This window comes from Corylus avellana, chromosome 9 (genome assembly GCF_965113065.1).
Source record: "Corylus avellana chromosome 9, dhCorAvel1.hap1.2, whole genome shotgun sequence".
Classification (NCBI taxonomy): Eukaryota; Viridiplantae; Streptophyta; class Magnoliopsida; order Fagales; family Betulaceae; genus Corylus; species Corylus avellana.
The window spans coordinates 11,077,386-11,091,940 of record NC_142498.1 but is presented as its reverse complement, the minus strand read 5'-3'; positions in this window follow the sequence as shown (position 1 = coordinate 11,091,940).

Here is a 14,555-nt window from a genome sequence, read left to right as displayed (position 1 = left end):
CACCCCAACAAATGGACCTGTCAAAGAACACCCGCAATTTGGCAGAACCCAGTGGAACCAAAGTTATTCACACATGCCAAGGGTACCTCGGGCGCCAGCAGCTGAGGCAGAGAGAGTAGAGGAGGTGGGGCATATGGACGTGGATGACCAAGCAGCTGAGCAGGCAGGGGGAGAGGAGACCATCACCATGGGCATTTCACACTATCAATTCATTTGTGATGAGTTCGAATTCCTCCGATACGAGCTTGCTAATCAAAGAAGAGAAGCATGGGAGGACAAGATCTTGGTAGATCAAAGATTAGCAAAACAAGAATAATTGCTACAGTTCCTTTTAGCACGATTGCCACCTGCTCCAGGGGCGTCTTCTTCTGGACAATAGTGAGGGGAAGACCATAGTTTAGCTGAAGACGTTAAACTTAGCGCTCATGGGAGGCACCCCACAACACATCCTTTTTATTTCTTTATTTGTCTTTCATTTTATTTATGTTTGTTTTTATATATTTTTATTTTCCATTGTTATTTTAGTGTTTTGTTTTTAAGGGGCAAGTGTGTTTGCATTCAAATTTGGGGGTGTGCTGCAAGCCATACCTGTTCCAGCCAGTTTTTGCATCTCCCGGGTAAAATCTTTCCATGTGATGCACACATTGGGGACAATGTGTAATTTAAGCTTGGGGGTACGGAAGTCATTGATGTGCAAATACCTACCCAAATTAATAGACAAATAATTGTACATTTAAACTCGCAAGTGCACAAGGTCAAAACAGTAGCATAGAGTGCAAGTACGAGATCATTCCCACGAGGATTGGTAAATTTTGATAAAAATTAATTTCAGTAAAGAAAACAAGATAACAAGTTGATTTTGATTCAATAATGATAAAAGGTAGGGCTTTGATATCCACCACTAATCACATTTAGATAATATAACAATATGCCAATGATCCAATCCTATTATGAATACTTAATGTTTGCCAACCTAAGGGTATGGGTGTCTACTCTTTAAGCTATTGATCTCCCAAAGCAACAAATTAGTCATGAGTGTCTACTAAGTTGTTCTTTCAGAAAGCATAAATCTATGAAAATCGACAAACACATGAGGCTTAGGGCATGGGTGTCTACTCCCGGTTCCCCATGTTGATTAACCCAAGAATTCGGTGTGAGATTCTTTTGTTACTCTATTAAACCCAAGACTCGATCATCTAAATTGATTTAATTAACTAATCCATACCACATGCATATGTTGATCAGGCAAACATATATGAGGAATTCAATAAAACAAGAATTAATCAAGTTAAGCATCACAACATGATTATCACAAAGGCGCAAATATTTAAATATTAACTAAACATAATTAGGGCTTGAATCTAGCCCTACGAAGTAGTTTAGTTACACAGGAGTTTGATGTTAAACATCTTCATAAAATAAAATAAAGAGGAAAAGAATAAACTCGAAAACTTGAAATTGAAGAGCTCCAATTCTTCACCATGGAGTGGTGTGTCTATTCTAAAGGCTTAAGGGTCTATTTGTAGGCCTTAGGAACACTCTAGAAACCCTAAAAATCGTAGCTTTTGTGTTCTAAGTCACCTAGGGTTTTGAAGGGGTGAAAAAGAGAACTTTCCATAATAGGCCGCAGTTGCCTCGCTCCTCACGCACAGGTGCACTCGATCGCATCTCGTGTGTGCTCGATCGCAGGTATGCGATTAATCGTATATGTTGGGCACTCGATCGTAGGTGCGATCGAGGCTGCTTCATGTGTGCACGAGCGCACGCCTTCCTTGTCTTGGCTTGGACCTCTTTGGTAGTGTGCTCGAGCGCAGTAACCCTGCGATCAATCGCACTATCAGAACCTTTTGCTTGACTCAAATCTTCTAGCTTTTTTCCAATTTTGTCCTGTAAGCCTGAGACTTCCAGAAAGGCGTTCTTTTCTCCCAAAAGCCTACAAAAAACACATAAAGCACATAAAAGAACTAAAATAGCATAAACTAACAAAACTAAGAAATTAACAAATGTAAGTTTAGGGTTAAAATATGAATATTTTGGCACTTAACAGTCATTTACACACACTTTGCCCCATAACTTTTTTTTTTTTTTTTTATGAAAAAAAAATTTGCATGTTCATTTTTATCTTAAAATTTTGGTTGATCTGAAAAAATTGTGATTTGATTTCATCGGTGAGCTTATAATTTTGAACACATGATCTGATGATAGAGTTTGTAAGTTTGGGTACTTACTTTAGGCATTTGAGAATTCAACTATTTGATCTGATCTCACACAAGCACATTAGCACATAATTTTTGGGGTATGACATGAGAGTCTGATGTGTATGTTTCGATGTCTTGAGTGAAACTGGATGATTTTTTGATCGGATACTTTTGCATAATTTTAATATTTCAAAAAAAAAAATGATGATCTTTTATAAACATTTCACTAAGTAATTGGACCTCTTGCCTCAGTAAGCAATGAGTGTTCATGTCAAAAGGTGAAGAATTTTGATTTGGTTAATGTCATGGTTAGTTTGGTTTCGTAGCCTTTTTTGCTCGTGTTAGTAAGTTCTTAAGGGTGTCTTTACACCTAATGCCCTAAAACCTTGGGAGTCATTGACTTAACACTAGTTACATGGGTCAACTTGAAAGCTTAAGGGAACCAAGCATTGCACACCATGACCAAAAAGAAAAAAACGAAGAAAAAGAAAGTTATGCCATAATTTTTCATTCTAATAGGGATTTCAGTAAACTTTGAGATATTGAGACATTGCACATTGGAAATAATTGGAAGCTTCAAATTTATGTGCACATTGTGATGCCTTAGCCTGTCTTTTGTAAGTGATTAAACTTTAAAATTCCAATTCATTGTGAAGATGGAGTTTATTTTTTTAATCTTGCCAATGAATGAAAACCATGGTTTTGAGTGATACATAAATTTTTGGATAACGTGAACTTTGCATAAGGTTTTTGGGTAACATTCTTGGAAAACTCTCATGAAACTTGACTCGTCTTCTACGGAATGCTTAGGGGTTTAAAAGGCTTGTTGCATATGCTAAATGCAATCGTACATTCCACGAAAGATGGATTTATCTTTTTGTTTTCTGTTTTTCATTTTGTTTTTAGTTTCGTATTGTTAAGAGACTAGTAATATGTAAGTTTGGGGTGTGATAAGAGCTAAAATATTCACTTAATTTTCACTTGTTAATTTCTTAGTCTTGTTATTTTGTGATATTTTATTTCCTTCATGGAAGAAAAGGAAGCATCCCTGGAAAGTTTGAGCATAAAAGGCAAAATTGGAAAAAGCTAGAGTGTGTGATCGAGCGCACATGACCTAGGCTTGAGCGCCTAAGCCAAAGAGCGTGCACAGCATGCGATCGCGTGCAAGAAGAAGGCTCAAGCGCATCAGCACTCGAGCACCCAACACAGTAGATCGATCGCACAACTGCGATCAAGCGCCCAACCTTGCGATAGAGCGCACTCGTGCGCTGGAGCAAAAAGACATGTTGCCAGACTCCTTTTCCTCATCAAAATAGGTTTTCCAAGTCCTAGTTGAACTAGGACTTAAACCTACGAGTTTACTTTAGTAGGGCTAGATTGAAGCCCTAATCATGTCTCTTTAATATTTCAATATTGACGCCTTTATGATAATCATATTGTGATGCTTAACTTGATTATTTCCTGCTTTATTGAATTCCTCATATGAATGTGCTTGGCCAACATATGCATGTGGTATGGATTAGTTATTTAAGTCAATTTGGATGATCGAGTCCTGGGCTTAATAGAGTGACAAAAGAATCTCATCACGGATTCTTGGATTAATCAACATGGAAAACCGGGAGTAGACATCCATGCCCTAGGCTCCATGTGTTTGTCGATTTCCATAGAATTATGCTTTCTTAAAGAACAACTTAGTAAACACCCATGCTAAATCCTTTGAGAAAGAAAAGAATTAGAGTAGGCACCCATGCCTAATTCATTGCTTAGGAGATCAATAGCTTAAGGAGTATACACCCATGCCCTTAGGTTGACAAACATTAAGTAATCTTCATATGATCGGAACATTGGCATATTATTATATTATTTGAGTATGATTCGTTGTGGATATCAAAGCCCTACCCTTTTTATTTCTATTAGATCAAAAATCCATCTTTTGTTTTGTTTTATCTACGGAATTAATTTTAAGCATAGTTTATAGCAATTCTCGTGGGAATGATCTCGTACTTGCACCCTATACTATTGTTTTGACCTTGTGCACTTGCAAGTTACAACATACATTTATTCCCCTATTAATTTAGGTGGATATTTGCACAACATACGTTCGGTCAGAAGGGGTGGGGCTTGGGTTTTGCCTTAAAAGTTTCATGAGTTTGGTTATGCATAAGGGCTTAGGTCTTTTTGTTTTAAAAATATTATTAACCATGTTTGTAATGAGTTATTTAAAGCGGGTGTTTTTGTCCAGGTATTGTAGTAACAGTTTTAGTTTTACTCAAAATGGAATGCCCAGTTCCATTTACTGACTACGAACTATATAGTTTAAGGATACAAGGATTATGGACTATGACCTTGTGTGATAACCATGTTATTCATACCTATATCCATATTCAATGTAATCCTAGGACCTTTCACATTCATAACAAATATGATAAACTTGGTAATAAGCATGTAAAAGACATTTTATATGTTATATGCTCAATTCATTTTAATTAGTGAATATAACATTGATGTTCATAACAAACATTTGAATGTCAACACATATATATATAAAATCATTGGGATTTAGGGCATAATCCTAACACTTGATTATAGACATTAGAAAATACTCTGAAAATCTTGCAAGTCTCTAGACTTTGTAAGACAAGAAGCTCCTCGCTTGCCTCTTAGCTAACTATCTTCCTTGAGTGAATATCCTCACTGACCCATCAGTAGACTTCTTCGCAACTATAGAGTGAAAGGTTGTAGATGATAGAACGATCAACACATCAAGAGAGGGATAACACAAAGTCCATCTGCTCTATGGTTAAAGCTCATCTTAAGTCCTAGAAAGAGTCACTCCTTTTTCATGTTGAATGGTCTCTTCCTCCCTGTGGTTTCATAAAAGACAACTTTGATGTTGCTATTCGGCCTCTACTCAGTGTTGCCGCCGTGGTTATGAGTGATCATACATGTTTCATTTTGGATTGGGAGGCTTCAACAGCTTTTTTGGCTTCTAGTTTATTGCTTATTTTCAATGGTCAAGTTTTCATGGATTCGCCTTATGCCAATGTGATGGCAGATAATTGTCTACAACTTCTTCGCTTTGAAAGTTGATTTGCTTTGAAAGTCTCAAGATATGGTAACTCCCAAGCACACTTGGTTGCTAAATTGGCCACATTCCATAGTGTGTATGGAAATATTTTTGAAAGTTCCCCTTTTCTCCTTACAGATTAAGAGTAGAAAAGACAACGTTTATAATCCTTTTTGTTATGTTTTAGTTTGGCCTAATTCAATGAAATTGTCTATAATTTTTTGTTGTTTAAAACTTTAGGAAGTAGGAGTTAGGTTTTTAGGAGTTTTAGAAGTGTTCCCTATTTTTTCGTCAGAAGATGTATCAGGACGGGCTCGTGATGGCTCTTAACCAAGTGCTTTCTATTTTCCTGTCATGAACCCTGTCATGACGGGACATGTAACGGGATTGAGCTTAGGACCTACTATTTCCTGGTCAAAAGGCGCGTCAAGATGGGCATGTGACGGGAAGTTATTGTTTCCTCGTTAGAAGGGGCTTTAGGACGGGCATGTAATGGGAACCTACTGTTTCCTCGTCAGGATGGGACATGTAACGGGACCAATATTGGACTCCCTGCTTTCTCATTAGATGGAGCGTCAAGACAAGACATGTGACAAGGATGAGACATTTGTTCTTCCCGTCATGAGGACTCCTTTTTTGTTAAGGCATGGATTTTCCAGATCAGAAAATCTGTGAAGCTTTGTTCATCCCATCTTAATGAGAAATGAGTCACATTAAGATGCAAAGAGTAAAATGTCTTCCCTATATAAGGATTTTCCTGTCACTGTTCATTGCAGACTTTTTGGGAGATTTTTCTTTGTATAAGTCTCAAAATATTGTTGTTGGTCACTTGGTGAAAGAAGTGTACTGAAGGGTCAGTGAGCAGATGCAATCCGTGAAGATGGTCAGTATGGTGACAAGCTAGGAGCTTGTTGTTCTTACTAAGTCTAGAGATCCTCCAGGGTTGTGAGTATCGTCTAGTTTGTAACTTTGAATCTTCATATAGTGATTTCCCGGGTTTGGTTGCTCTAGAGTGGATTTTACTTTTGATTGGTTCAAAGGGTTTTCCACTTCGTAAACAAACTTTGTGTTGTGTTTGTGATGATTTTTTAAATTCTGCTATGCATGTTTTATTTTATCAAATAGCTTAGTTCCATAAATTTTATTTGGTGATTAGAGGTAGAACATGATCCTCGTATTCTTTCAATTGGTATCAAAGCGAGTTCACTCGGTTTTTGACTCACATCTTGAGTGTGTTCACAATCTCTTTTCCATTGTTTCTATCATGTCTTTGAATATTCCTTTTTTGTATGAGCTTGGCTGTTTAAGCAACTTGATATATCCTCGTTTTCATGTGCTAGTTTTACTGAAACTCTTAATTCTTCTGACTGTATTGAAAAGGATTGTATTGACCCTGCTGCATCTAAATTCTCATAATATGATGTCCAAGGAACATTGCACTGTCAATCTAGACACCGATCATATTATGGAAGAATTGGTCAGAGTAAACATTGAAATAGATAGACTGTCTCTGGACAATGAGATGAAAACAAAAGAACTCCATGATTCTAAGCAATATGGGATATTGGTTGTTAAATCTCGTGATTGTTCTTTCTCCTAAACCTTGTATTACTAAGAATCGTGGCCCTTGTTTTCATTGTGGAGTCCAAGGACACTTTGTGCTAAATGTCCTCTTTTGAAGCATCAGAGTTCTAAGTCATCAAATGTTGTCTTAGGTAGAAAACACTCTAGTTTTGTTCAACAATAGTTGGAGCTCATAAATTCTAAACTAGACTTTCTTTCTAGTGTTATTTCAGTTAAATACCCCTCCGCTTTTGTGCATAGTCAAGAGTTTAGTGAATACAATTGCTCTTTTAAGAAGTGTCAAAATGAAAAACATGATTATGTTAATCGTGTTGTTCATACTGCTTTAAAAGCTCTTGATTCATTTCTCTGGTTCCTCAATAGTGCTTGTTCTAAGCACATGTCGGGGGAGAAGTCTATGTTTAACTATTTAAATGTATATAGGTGGCAGTGTTACTTTTGGAGATGAAAATCATGCTCAAATCAAAGGAAGGGGTTTTGTTGAAATCAAAGGAATTCTTGAGATTCGTGAGGTGTTATATGCGAAGAACCTCAAAGCCAACCTGCTCAGTATCAGCCAGATATGTGACGATGACCGTATCGTTCAATTCTCTTAAAAGGAGTGCAATGTGTTTGATGAGGATGGAACATGGATTATGGGAGGAGTGAGGACTTCTAATAATTGCAATGGGATTGGCCCTACGACTTCTCTCAGTTGCAGGCATGCCAAGCTAGACATTGCTGATCTATGGCATCAATGTTTGGGTCACTTGAACTTCAAGGACCTTTACATGGCCTTTAAGGATGAGCTGGTTAGTGATTTTCCCAAGTTAGGTAAATTTGAAAGAATGGTGTGTGGGCCTTGTCAGTTGGGAAAACAAATCAAATCTCAACACATAGCAACAAAATCCATTCACACCTCATTCTCTTCGGAATTACTTCACATGAATCTTATGGGTCCCAACAGAAGTGAGAGTATGGGAGGAAAGAAATACATCATGGTGGTTGTGGATGACTACTTAAGATTCACTTGGGTGATGGATAAATGCTAAAATATTCATATTTTAGCCCATTAATTTACATTTGTTAATTTCTTAGTTTTGTTATTTTGTGCTATTATATTTCCTTTTTGTGTTTTATAGGTTTTTGGAAGAAAATGAAGCATTTCTAGAAAGTTTGACCACAAAGGACAAAATTGGGAAAAAGCCAGAAGTCTTGGATCAAGAGGAAGCATTCAGGTACAGTGCGCTCGAGCGCACTACACCTAGGCTCGAGCGCCCCAGTCAAAGAGCGAGCGCAGGCGTGCGCTCATGTGCACAAGAAGAAGCATCGATCGCAACTGCGATCGAGCACAGAAGAAGAACGATCGAGTGCAGCCATGCGTCTGAGTGCACTTGAGCACTGGTGAAAATTTAGATGTGGCCAAGACTCATTTGCCTCCCCAAACTAGGTTTCACAAGTCCTAGTTGAGTTAGGACTTTAAACCTACGAGCTTAGTAGGGTTTCTAGGATTTCTAGGGTTTTTCTAAACCTATAAATAGACCTCTAGGCCTCTAGGAACGAGGACAATCTGGAGGAGAGGAATTGGAGGCTCAGTTAATAAGCGTTTTCGGTTACTAAATACTTTAGTAGGGCTAGATTGAAGCCCTAATCATGTCTCTTTAATATTTCAATATTGCCGCCTTTGTGATAATCATATTGTGATGCTTAACTTGATTATTTCTTGCTTTGTTGAATTCCTCATATGAATGTGTTTGGCCAGCATATGCTTGTGGTATGAATTAGTTATTTAAGCAATTTGGATGATCGAGTCCAGGGCTTAATAGAGTAACAAAAGAAATCTTTGCGGTTTCTTGGGATAATCAACATGGAAAACCGGGAGTAGACACCCATGCCCTAGGTTCCATGTATTTGTCGATTTTCACAAATTTATGCATTCTTAAAGAACAACTTAGTAGACACCCATGCTAAATCCTTTAAGAAAGAAAATAATTAACATAGACACTCATGCCTAATTCGTTGCTTAGGAAAATCAATAGCTTAAAGATTAGACACTCATGCCCTTAGGTTGGCAAACATTAAGTAATCATGATATGATTGGAACATTGGCATATTGTTATATTATTTGAGTATGATTAATGGTGGATGTCAAACCCTGATGAGCACGGAATGTTGTACATTCTAGCTCCTTAACTCGCATATGTTAATTCCTTAGCATTGTTATTTGTTTGATTTTGTGTTGTTCTATTGTTTTCCGATTTTAAAAAAAAGATGCAATTAATTCCATTAATTTTGGGCTTAAAAGCATACTTTGGGAAGACCTAGAAGATATGATTAAGCTTAACAAATCATAATATAGGGCCTATATGATGTGGTTAAGTTTAATCAAATCAAGGAAATGATTAAATCGGAATTTCTCTAATTGGAGTCAAGATCGGATTGGATTCAAATTTAGATTCTGCATACATCACAGTATTTTGACCATAACTTTATGCTCCAATGTCGACTTGAAGTGATGCTAATGGAATTGGAAAGCTAACTCAAAAGTCTACAAATCATTGTGAAATAGGATTTTCCTAATTCGGATGTTTTCTATGCCAAAATTGTTCTGCAATAAACAAACGCAAATCTGGACAAATCCTATTCCAATTTGTACTAGGATTGCTTCCTAATTTGATTAGGAGAGTGAATTATGATTTTTATAGGTTTTTTAATGTTTCTAGGACTTGTTTGCTCCCTATAAATAGGCCTTAAACTTCAAGAGAAAGGTATGACAAGTTGAAGAGGATAAAATCATGGGAGGAGGCCATCCCAGCACCACGATGAGCGGCTAAATTCTGTAATAAGGCATTGATGTTGCCCTTTCCAAGTAACAATAGTTTAATTGTATTTTAATTTGGGATTTCCTATATGCATAATGGTTGTATAACCGTGAGAATGGATCTTAATGTTTGTATTCAATCATTATGAATTTCTTTTCTCGTCTTAGAAAGTCTTATATTGATTGAGCTCAACCCTTCATATTTTCTGTGATTATATGAATGATTGTTATACAATGGTTTTAACTGACACATGATCAATAGGATTTGATAGGCCATGCATAGGGAAGATGGATTGTACTACACCCCAATTTAGTGTAATTTAGATAGACAGTTTGTGCCAACCGAAGATGGGTTATGCTTATTCATTGATTGTGTGTAGCCTATTAATGAATTAGATAATCCATACCTAGGGAAGACGGTCCGTACCGCATCTTAGTGGTTAGGTGGACGGTCCGTGCCAACCGAAGATGGGTTATACTTATTCCTTAAATGATGGTATTTTCTTGATTACTCGAGTGATACGACCCTTATATCATGCATATTATGAATTTTCCTTATTAATTTATGATTGACCATTGTTATGCGGTTAGTGGTGAAATCAATGCCCTATTCTATCTCTCATCACTTTTATCTTTACTTTTATGCATTTAGTTTTAACCAAAACAAATCAAATCCCTTTTAAATTAGTTATATTTAATCTTGAAAAGCTTGATAACAACACCCTACAGTTCTTGAGGTTTAACACCCTCAATATAGCCCTATCCTACAGGGATTCGTACTAATGTGAGTGGTATATTATTATTGATATATTTTGGTATACAAAACGATCACATCAATTTTTGGTGCCGTTTCCGGGGACTGCTTAACGGTTTTGTTATTAAATTTTAAGGATTAATTTTAGCTTAATTTTATTTTTTTTGCTTTTCTTTATTTTAGTTTCTAATTTCTAATTTTGGTTTTTGTGATTGTTTTGTTTTTGAGTTTTTCTCACACAGGTCCGGAGTTGTGTAGATCCCCTGCACGCCTGAGCTCGAACCCAGCCAGCTTGCGATCAAGCCTAGCATTGGCAGTGTGATCGAGCGCATCCTGGAGTGCGATCGAGTGCGCCTATTGTGTTGTGCATGTTTCCAGCAGATGCAGCTTCTAAATTACAGCACTCCAAAGCTGCATTTTCAGGTTGTTTGTGAGTTTCTTTTTATTTTGTTTTTGTTTTTATTTTATTTTGTTATTTTATTTTATTTTTGTCAGTTTAGTTCATGTGGGGAGACAATCCAACACCCCATGGACCATGTTTGTATCGCTATAGCCCTTATCACCATGTTAGAGATTGTCCTATTGCTGGACAATTTTCTAACTATTCTTAGGAGCATATGAACAAACCGTTCTCTAGACAGGCGAATGACCTTTATTCTGATTCCTATAACCTGGCATGGAGCAACCAATCTAATCTCTCGTGGCAAGCTCAAGCTCCTGGAAATTATGCTCCACAATTTCATGAACTGTACCATCAGGCATATCTGCAGTTCAATGATCAATCATATTCCCCTCAATATCAAGCAACTCCATAGCAGCTATACCAAACGGAACCACCTCCTCCGATAGGTTCTGACTTTCAAGAAAAAATGTTAGATTCTTCGTAGAAGTTTTTAGAAAAGATGTCGAAACTTGTGAGCGAGATGAGTCAGACTGTGAACTCTCAACAAGATATGGTGAACTCTCACTCTAAATCCATTGCCAAGATAGAAGCTCATCAAGAGGTGCCTCCACAACAACAATACCAAGAGGAGCCATCTCCTCGGTCAGATTATAACTTTTAGGATTGAATGCTGCAAATGATGAGCGAGATGACCGGCATGGTGGGTGAGATGAGTCAGACAGTGAACTCGCACACTCAATAAATCTCCAAGTGAGAGGCCCAGATGACACAAATGGCTAAAACCTTCAACATAGTGGAAGAAGGGAAGCTTCAAACAGCCAGTGGCCAATCTTGATGAACACTACATGGAGGATGCGAGTACTTCTTATCATGAGCAAGCTATCGCCGCACTAAGGAGTGAAGAAATGGTCAAAACTCACATGGAAGAGGGGAAGGAGGAGCAAATTGAGGCCACACTGGATCTACATCAGGAAAAAGGCAAGGAAGCAAGCATTGAGGCTTCTTCACCATCAAATCCTATTCCCGAGATGCCATATGAGCCCCGATCCCCTATTCCAGGTAATTTGAAATCTTCACTTTTAAGGACATATGACACTTTTCCGATTATTATTGCTTATGACTTACCAAGAGGCCAGGAGAGTAATCTGCAAGAGCAAAAAGAGAAAATCGAGGTAGAAAAATTCCCTGAGTATTCTCCTCATCTTATTCCAGCTCATGATTCCCTTCTGGATGAGAAACTGTTTGAGAATACTCAGAGTGATCTACCTCAATCTGCGGATATTATGAATTACCTTTCTATAGCTAAAATTCATTCTCTTTGGTCAAAGAGAAGAAAAGATTGGTGCTTCAAATTTAAACTTAAGGATCAGAGAACACTGAGCGCATCAAGGATGTGGATTCCGTTGACTTGGCGGATTCCATATATTTTGACTAGATGAGTCAGCTTCATAGGTTCAAGCGCAAGCCCTGTGCACTCGACTCTGCACTCCACCAGGGTACATGATCTCCATCCAGGTTTATTTTATCCATTGTTGTTTCGTTTTTTATTATATCTTTACAACAATGTGTGCTCTTGATTGGTATTTGGTTGGAGTATCACTCTCTTTTTCAGGTCATGCGTTTTTACATCTAAGTTTGGGGGTATGATATACCCACATCTGCTCATTCAGGTATTCCTATTCTCTTACTCTTGTTTTTCAGTTCTGTACATATATTGGGGACAATGTATGGTTCAAGTTTGGGGGTATGGAAAAACAAAACATTGTCCAAATTTTTTTGTTATGTCATTCTTAAGCATATGGTTGAGCTTTGATTTTGGTTTGAATTTCACTAGTAGGCTTAAAGTTGTGAACACAAGATCATATGATTTAGGGATTTTGAGTCTTGTTACTTACTTTTGGCAACATGAGATGCTTCTTGTTTCAATTTTAAAAATTTACCTTGAACACACTAGCATATGTTTGTCGGGTATGAAATTTGAGACCAATTATGTTTGTTTTCAATATCTTGAAGTCTGTTGGGTGACATATTGGATGAATAACCTTGACATGTATTAGTTTTTTTTAAAAAAAAATAAAGTTGAATTTTTCACTGAGTAACCTGACTTCTTGCCTCATTAAGCAGTGAATGTTCGCGCCAAAAAGTGAGAAGTTTGGTTGGTTAATAAAATTGCTAGCTTAGTTTCGTAGCCTTTTTTACTCGAGTTAGTAATTCCTTAGGGGGTGTCTTTACACCTAGTGCCTTAAAGCCATTTGGTTTGGGAGTCATTGGCCTAACACTTGATACATGGGTCAACTAGAAAGCGTAAGGGAGCTAAGCATTGCAAAGCCTACATGTGAAAAAAAGAAAAAGAAAAAAAATAATGTATGCCTTGGTTGTTTTATCTGATAGGAAGTCTAATAAATTCTGAGACGTTGATTCATTTATGCTGGATTTTTTTTTTTTTTTTTGAGAGAAGGAATTATTTTGAAGCCTCATGATTGTGTGTTAGTTCACTTTGCACTAATTGAAGCTTGTTGTATCTCAATTTGACTTGTGAATTCCTTGAAATTTTGAAGATGGAGTTTATAATTTTAAGTTTGCTAATGAATGAGAACCATTATTTTTGTGATGCTATATTCTTTTCTGAATGACATAATAATGACAATGTTTGTGGGTATCATTCCTGGAAAACCCTCACGAGACTTCACTCGTCCTCTAGGGAATGCCTAGGTGTTTAAAAGGCTTATTGCATACGCTAAATGCAATCGTACATCCCACGAAAGATGAATTTATCTTTTTGTTTTTCATTTTATTTTCTGTTTCGTATTGCTAAGGGACTGTTGTACCAAATACCCACTTAAATTAATAGGCAAATACTTGGTAAGTTTTACTCGCAAGTGCACAAGATCAAACGAGAGTATAGCAGGCAAATACGAGATCATTCCCACGAGGATTGGTAAATTATGTTTAGAAGTAATTTCCTTTTTAATTAAACATATAAAATTCAATTGTCACGATTGAATTTAATATAAAGAAATAAAATAAAAGATAAACTAAAACTAAAAAGGATTAGGGTTTTGATATCCACCACTAATCATACTAATTAAGATAACAATATGCCAATACGCTAATTATACCGGTATATTTAATATTTGCCAAACTAAGGGTATGGGTGTCTACTCCTTAAGCTACTGATTTTCCTAAGCAACAAATTAGGCATGAGCGTTTACTCTAATTCTTTTCTTTCTTAAAGGATTTAGCATGGGTGTCTACTAAGTTGTCCATGCAAGAATATAAGTGTATATGTCTATTGTTCTATAATAATAATAATCAAAACATTATTCAACCAACTGGAGTTTTGGGCACAATTTCCAATATCACCATTACATTAAACTTGCCTTGTAAGCCATTGATATGAACATCAATTCGGTTACCTGCTTCGGGTTGATCTGCGTGCTCAACATATTTGGCCTTCGAGCCTTGGAGGTGGCATAGAAGATGACCCTTCTATACATTGTCCTCGGTACCACTTTCATGATCCTTGCCTTTTGCTTCTCCTTCTCAGTGTTTGTTCAGTATTATTGGCTGAGAAGGGGTTATGTTGCTGGAACTGCTGCATCATCTCATGGTTCTATTGGAGGATGAAATCCATATTTTGGGTGAGGTGCAGCATTTCCGTCTCGAGTATTGCAAGTCTTCGATTTTAAGGGTTTGGCTAAGGGTTTGATTGTCTAAAGGGGCCAACGTTGTGCATCCGGTTACTTCTT